We start from the raw sequence: 7071 nt of genomic DNA on the forward strand, positions 1-7071 counted from the left end.
TGATACAGAAGGTGATATCTTCTGTGTTGTTTAGTGTATGTAGGTGTAAATACTGAACTTTGTGCATACAGCAAACACAACCAGCACCTTTGGTGTGGGACTATATACCATTATCAGTATTAATCCCGCTTAACTACTGAACGAATCTGAGATCAGAGGACATGCTCCATATTCCTACATATGCAGTATTATCTTATACTGTGGTTTTTAGGAGCCCTGAGGTGCAGATGGCAGTCTGCCTCTTTGTGTGGTTGTAAATGCCAACCATCTACCAGAACACTGTACGGTTTAAGATACCTGATTATCTTCTTTAAACCTTTAAGTCAACCTCTGCTTCTCATTTAGTTTTTTACAGTGTAAAACGGTCACTTTTGATCAATATTGCGTCCCTGCATGCTGGACCAGACTTCCCTCCTGCTGAGGAAGGGTCAATTTATCTTTACACAGGAGGAATCTACAGCAGCACTGGGATACGGCTGCCATGCGCTGCTCACTGAAAAAAATAATTTCAGTTTTCCGGTTCAATTAGTCCACTTCCTGTTTTGACCTAACAATGCCCCTGTTCACAGAGCCAGCTCTAAAGTGAATGGCTCTCCTAGTCAAACCATCAGCGTTGGACCTCACTGATGTTCTGGATCACATCCCTGCAGCAAAATCCAAAACCTGCTCCGAAGACTGAAACCAGCAGAACTGAGGCTGCACGTTGATAACGCAGTCGTAGAGTGAAGGGCTGCAACTTGCAGAAATAGCTTATGTTCCTTTAAAGCCTCGTGTGTGATGGATGCAGCTTCCCTTGAACTGCCAAAACACACAGAGAAGAGTAGAATTATATTTTGTTGAGAAAACACAATTCATTTTCTGTTGTGTTGCTAAAGTCGAGCTGGTTAATTAGAGGGAAGCTTGTCTGAAGGATTAACGACAAGCTCTGCTGTTCGTTTCAGAGCCTGCCACATCACACACCTGCACTGATGGATTATGGGTAAGCACTTTTGTTTGTAGGTTGCATTTTGTGATGAGACGTTTGATCCGGCAAAAGTGTCAAGTCAGGCAGAAAAGCAGGCTAACAAGAAGCCTGGCTTCCTCTGGGTATAAAATCACTGGTTTACTGTTGTTTCCCTACAAATGTTCAGCCTCCTTTCATCAGCATATTTTAACAGTCATACAGTAAAGAACAAAAAGAAGACAAATTGGGGTTTGGGAAGGACCAGAGACAACAGAATTTTACTTGAATTAGCAGTGAGCAAGGCAAAGCTCGGAGCTTAACAGCTTTGTTTCTGCAGCAGGAATGTTTCTCACAAAGCGGCTGCTGCTCTCCGCTTCCACACGGATTAATTGGATGGAAAATGAAACGCCGCTTTTGACTGCGTGTTTCTTTTGTTTTAACCGCTGGCTGTAAATATCCTTAACCATATACACTGCATTAATGTCACAGCTGTAGTGATCCAACCAGCAGCCCTGTCCCTGCTGTTCGAGGTCATTAACAGAGTAGGTGTGTGTGTGTGTGTGTGTGTGTGTGTGTGTGTGTGTGTGTGTGTGTGTGTGTGGAAGGCAGCGTGATGGTGAGCTGTAGGAGCCATGCTGGCTAATTAAGGCCTCTCAGGCTAGCTGAGCCACTTCTGGCCCTGATCAGCCACAGGGTACCACCAACACACACACACACACACACACACACACACACACACACACACACACACACACACACACACACACACAGGATAATTTGCATTAACCACTTTGTTTTCACTGTCAGAGAAACCTCTTTAACATTCATCAAGTAGCATCAAGTCTTCAGCTTATAAGTGATTTCTCTGAAAGTCTTTATTTGTGTTCATGTCCTGGATCTTGTTCCTCCCACTGAGCCGGGACTGGACTGGTGAGCTGGACAGGCCCTAAGCACCGGATCAATAGAAGCAGGGGTCTACCACACCACACAGGATCCCAGGTGCAGACGGTGCAAAAGCTTCTCAGAGTCGGTCCAACACAAACTGGCAGGATGCAAGATACAGACAGGAACAGTGTACGCTGGACAGCACAGCCATGTGGCAGACGCTGTGCACAGCAGTGGTTCCTAAAGTCGACCCTCAAATCCTTAAATCCTCCGCTCCTCCCTGTTTTCCAGGTACCTCTACCCTATGCTGAGTACCTGTCCTAGGTGTGTTCAGTCATCTCAGATGGAGTAGGGGAAGACAAAGTGAGGGTGGTATCTACCTGAGGACTGGGTGAGTGCAGCAGCAGTCTTCCCATGTTTAAACTGTCTGTATCGAGCTATGGGTATTTACAGGTTTTCGATTATGTTTATTAACCTTTCTCTAATTAGATCAAAATTTATTTTATATTCAGGAGAGAATATGTTTAAATTTCCCTTCATTTGTTTCCAATCTTTGCATCTAGGTCATGATTTTAATGACATTGTGACCTTCAGGGCAGACTTCCTAAACTCTGCAGGAAGATTTGAAAAACAGCTCAATTCTAAATTCAGTTCCAAACTGTGGAGCAGGTGATTTAGGATGAACACAAGATCAGCTGGAAAAATATAAAGTGAAAGAGATTTTATTATTATAAACTATGCGATAGATTTGCTTTTACCCAACAGTAGAGTGCTGACAGGAATTGAGGAGAGAACGAGACGTGGGATGATACACAATAAAGGTCTCCAGCAAAGTTGCAGCACCCTAATACCCAACAGATATAGATTGAGGTTAATCTGTGCGGATATTTAAGGACACTCATAGTGTGGGCTGCTGTCTTTAATATTCAGAAGTTTTTATGTAGGGCTTTAATGAAGTTAAAGCCTCATCATGTTGTTCATCCAGTCTTTTCATATGTTTGGATTGTTTGTTGCAGAACACACAGTTTAACTATCCTCTACTTCATCCTGATCTGAACAAAAGCACGACACAACATTCGGCTTCTGTTAGAGAAAAAAGAAAAGGAGGATTCAACCAGCGCTGACGTCCAGCGTGCCTTCATGATCGAGTGAGTGATCAGAGTTTATGACGGACGGCTCAGAGTGGCAGGTTGGGACAAACAGATTGATCCAGTTTAGTGTCGCTGACTGAGAATACAGACGGCTCTCCGTCTTTGTGGAGACACTGTTTTTATACATCATGAATACATGAAATGTAGTGCAGTAAATATAATTGTTCATTATACAGAGAAACAGCAGCCCTGACCAAGCTCTATGGTCTTTGGCTATGGTCGTGCAAGTTCAAGGTCTAAAATATAAAATATATAAAACATGCTGTAGATACTGCTGTTGACAATTTACATTTTTAAAGTTAAACCATGAAAGCACAGAATCTGTAACCGTCTGCGGTCCCCTGGGTTGTCTAGACTCGCTGCTTTAAAACCTGCCTAGTACCAAAATATTTGTGAGCTTACTTTGTGCATGGTATTTGTTCAGCTATGTTGGTTTGAAGGGCAGATTTAAAAGGTGTTTTAAAGGTGATCAGTGTCTAGAAAAGGCCACGGGTCAATGAATAAGAACAAAGTCAATAAAATGTTTCTCCCATTAGATCTAATATTTCCTTTTAGAGACATATTGAGACAGGACATTTTCACTATTTTAAATACAATTGTATTCAGAAGGAAAACTAAAAATTAGCATGTTATACTTTAAATATAGTATTTCTCTTTTTAATCAACATCTGGATGTGAATTAAATCACTTGAAATATTTCTAGGTTCAACAAAGCTAATTTAAATGCTGCTGTAGCCTTTAGCCTTGGTAAAGAGCTGCTAGTTTCAAACAGCCTCACTCCCCGTTCCACATTTTTCTGTCAGATAGAAATTAATTTCTTGCATTAATGAATTATCCGTTTAAACTGAGTTTTACTGTCTGCTGTCACATCCACATGCAGAAACACACCAGAAAGAAACAAGACTTGACCAGCCCATCTGATATCCATGAAACTCATTCCAGTGTGTTTCAGGTGAAACACGCCTGAACGCAATCACCACGTTAAGTGAAGCAGCTGTTTTTATGTTTCTTAATCTTAAGAAGCTTCACATTCTCTCTGCTGTTTAGTGAAATAAGAAAAAACAACATAGAAGATCAAATGATACAGCTGCAAATTAAAAGTCCAAGAGCAACAATATCCTGAGGCAATATTTAACACACCCTGTATGCTTGGTTTGTGCCTGATCTGATTAGCAAGTCAACCCCCAAATATAAATAATAAGAGTACTTTTTTGTTTGGTTTTATAATTTAAGAGAAGACTTCAATCTGCTGCTGATTTGAATTAAAATGAATAGATGGCCTTCTGCATGTGCCACAATGTTTGTTCTTCTTGTTAAATTTTGATAAAACCTTTAAAGACAATGCTTCACAGGTCTGAGTGTCAACACGTCAAATGTTTGACTCTAAGAGGAAACTCCATTTACAGCTCCGATGAAGACATGCTTACTCCTGATTGGAACTTCATCAGTCCTTGGAAAAGACATGCTTGCCTTTGCCTTGTTGTCACATTTTACCTTTTTACTTTTCCTCATTTGCTGGTTGACAGGAGCCGCTCGTCTCTGCAACAGACTGTCACATCTGTTCATGAGATATCAGGAAGCTGAACAGCAACCAATGATATAAAGGAAACACTTGCTAAGGAAACATTTCTGTCACAGCTTAGAAAAGAGTCTCAGTGAGGCAGAGACATGTCTACCCTATATACCAGACACCAAAACACACGTGTACTGTGGCCCAGCACCACAGCATCAGCTGTGTACCTTCATCTGAAGGATGAAGGACACTTATTTGAGGACAATAAAGTACACATTTTGGACAGAGAAGATAGATAAGTCAGAGGTATCTGAGGGGTTAAAAAGAAGTCAGGCATGTTCAAGTGGAAATGTCTCCCTCAATGGAGGTGCAGGCTTCAACGCAGGTATAAAGAGGTCCTGTTGCCTTGACTTAATATCCAGATAACCTCACCTGGATGATTGAAAATCTTCACAATCTTGGGGACAGGTGAGCATCGAATAATCATGTGACCAAAAAGGCAGGAAAGGAGCAGTGCCGCTGCGCAGCAGGTGGGAGTGGTGAGGCTTGAAATTGCAAGAGCCAAAGAATCATGAGAAAACAAACACAACATCTCTATGTTTACAGCCAAGAGGTACTGTCTGAGCCATCATTTAGCCTCTCAGTGATTGATGTGTGTATCAGCACCAAAGAGGAACCCACCATTCCCTTCAGTCAGGGTTGTGTAACCACGCCCCCACTAATGCAGTGTGGGGACATCCTTTCTGAAACCTGCCTCTCTCTGTTAACGGAGTCCTGTAGTAGTGAGTCCTAAAACCCAAAATGAGTATTTTACCACCTCCAGTTCCCTTTTTCATTAGATGCCTGGAAAAAGCCTGCAGGTCAGCTTGGTCAAGACGTTACAACATTTTACTCTACAAATTAAAATATTTGAATCAAATTCCAAGTTTGAAGCTTTTTAGAATTTTTTACGATAAAAAAAAAAAAGTTATTTGTAAGGTGATATTATTTCTTTATTTAGTTTGTCACACAGTTAAGTTTCTTCCATAACCCAAGACACAATGGAAAAACCCCTTTGGCTCTTTGTCGAGGGAACCTGGGTGATAATAAAAAATAAAAAATAATAAAAAACCTGTGCAGCAATATTACTTTTTAAATGAGTCTCATGTTACACCTAAAGCTAAATATGACTATTATCATTAAATGGCCTCTTCCAGACACTAGTGGTGCACACTGTGAATGTTATATTGATGGCATTAACTGTACCGTATGTGAAATACGACTTCTTCTCAAAGTAACACTATATGACATTTAAGCATAAGTAGAAATGTGTAAATGTGACAATGTGAAAACCAAACAAGCAGCCAAAGGCTACAGAAGGGACTGTGGTGTGTTTCTGACTGTGTATAGAAAACTGTCATGTTTCTATATGTCACAGCTCTGTTGGATTTTTAGTGATTCACCTGCTAAACAGGAGCAAACACATCTCACAGGCTGCTGAGGAACACTGAGAGGAAACCTCCAGTGAGGAAAAAGACAAGAAAAGTTTGACTCTGAACGCAGCTCACACGGATGAGACAATCAATACATCTTGGCGATAAAACTGTAATTGCATGATGCCACAGTGTAAACACACTGGATGGATTGTGGATGGATTGTAATTTAATTAAACTTCTTCTAGAGGTAACAGAGACATTTGGTCTTATTAAGAACAATGTGCAAATGTAACATGTCTTAAATCGACAGGTAGGAGCTACAATAATAAAATTTAAAAAATTAAAAAGAACTGGGAAGTGATTTCCAGAGTTTACTGTCATTTTGGAAATACAACAAAGTAAAGTAACATAATAAGGTCCCATTCCAGAAATTAGCATCACACTAACTTCCTCCCTTTGAATTTTAGTGGAAAATAAATTCTGTAAGAGAATAAAATGTTGCTGTTTTCCCCCCCGAATGACAAAGTGGGTTAGTCACATTCATATTCCAGCAACCTTTGAGCTGTGATGGCCGAGTGGTTAAGGCGTTGGACTTGAAATCCAATGGGGTTTCCCCACGCAGGTTTGAACCCTGCTCGCAGCGACAGTTCTGTTTTGGGGCGGCAGTAGCTCAGGTGGTAGTGCAGTCATCTACAAACCCCCGGGCGAGTGGTCCGATTCCCACTACCTGCTGAGGTGTCCTTGGACCAGACACTGAAGCCCCGTAGTAGCGCCGACACAGTCTGGCAGCTGTCCCACCACAATTTTCCCAAGGGGATCAATAAAGTATTCATTATTATTAAGTTGTAATTTGATTTTACACTAACATCTTCTACAAAAGCTTTCCTTCTCCTTCTCAACCTGCTCATCCGTGTATCAGCCATTTGTCTCGTGTCCTTTTTGTTTTTTGGAAAATATATCAATAGTGAGCAGGATTACATTTAATGTTATCGACATCATCTTTAGTCTCAGTTAACAACTGCTTTTTAAGGTGTTTGACAATGCAGAATAAAACATGAAACTGTCTTGACCTGGTGTTAACAGACCCTATTTCAGGCATCTGAAAGAAAAAAGTGTTACGAACTGACTGACGGGACGAACGAGTAAGAACAAAAAAGATATATT

At 40.9% G+C, this 7071-nt stretch overlaps 1 non-coding gene across 1 annotated transcript; it reads left to right on the forward strand.

The window, feature by feature from the left end:
* Positions 1–6468: 6468 nt before the first annotated feature.
* trnas-uga lies at positions 6469–6550 on the forward strand. The gene has a single exon. It is a non-coding gene; the product is annotated as a tRNA-Ser (tRNA).
* The last annotated feature ends 521 nt before the right edge of the window (positions 6551–7071 follow it).

This window comes from Anabas testudineus, chromosome 9 (genome assembly GCF_900324465.2).
Source record: "Anabas testudineus chromosome 9, fAnaTes1.2, whole genome shotgun sequence".
Taxonomy (NCBI): Eukaryota; Metazoa; Chordata; class Actinopteri; order Anabantiformes; family Anabantidae; genus Anabas; species Anabas testudineus.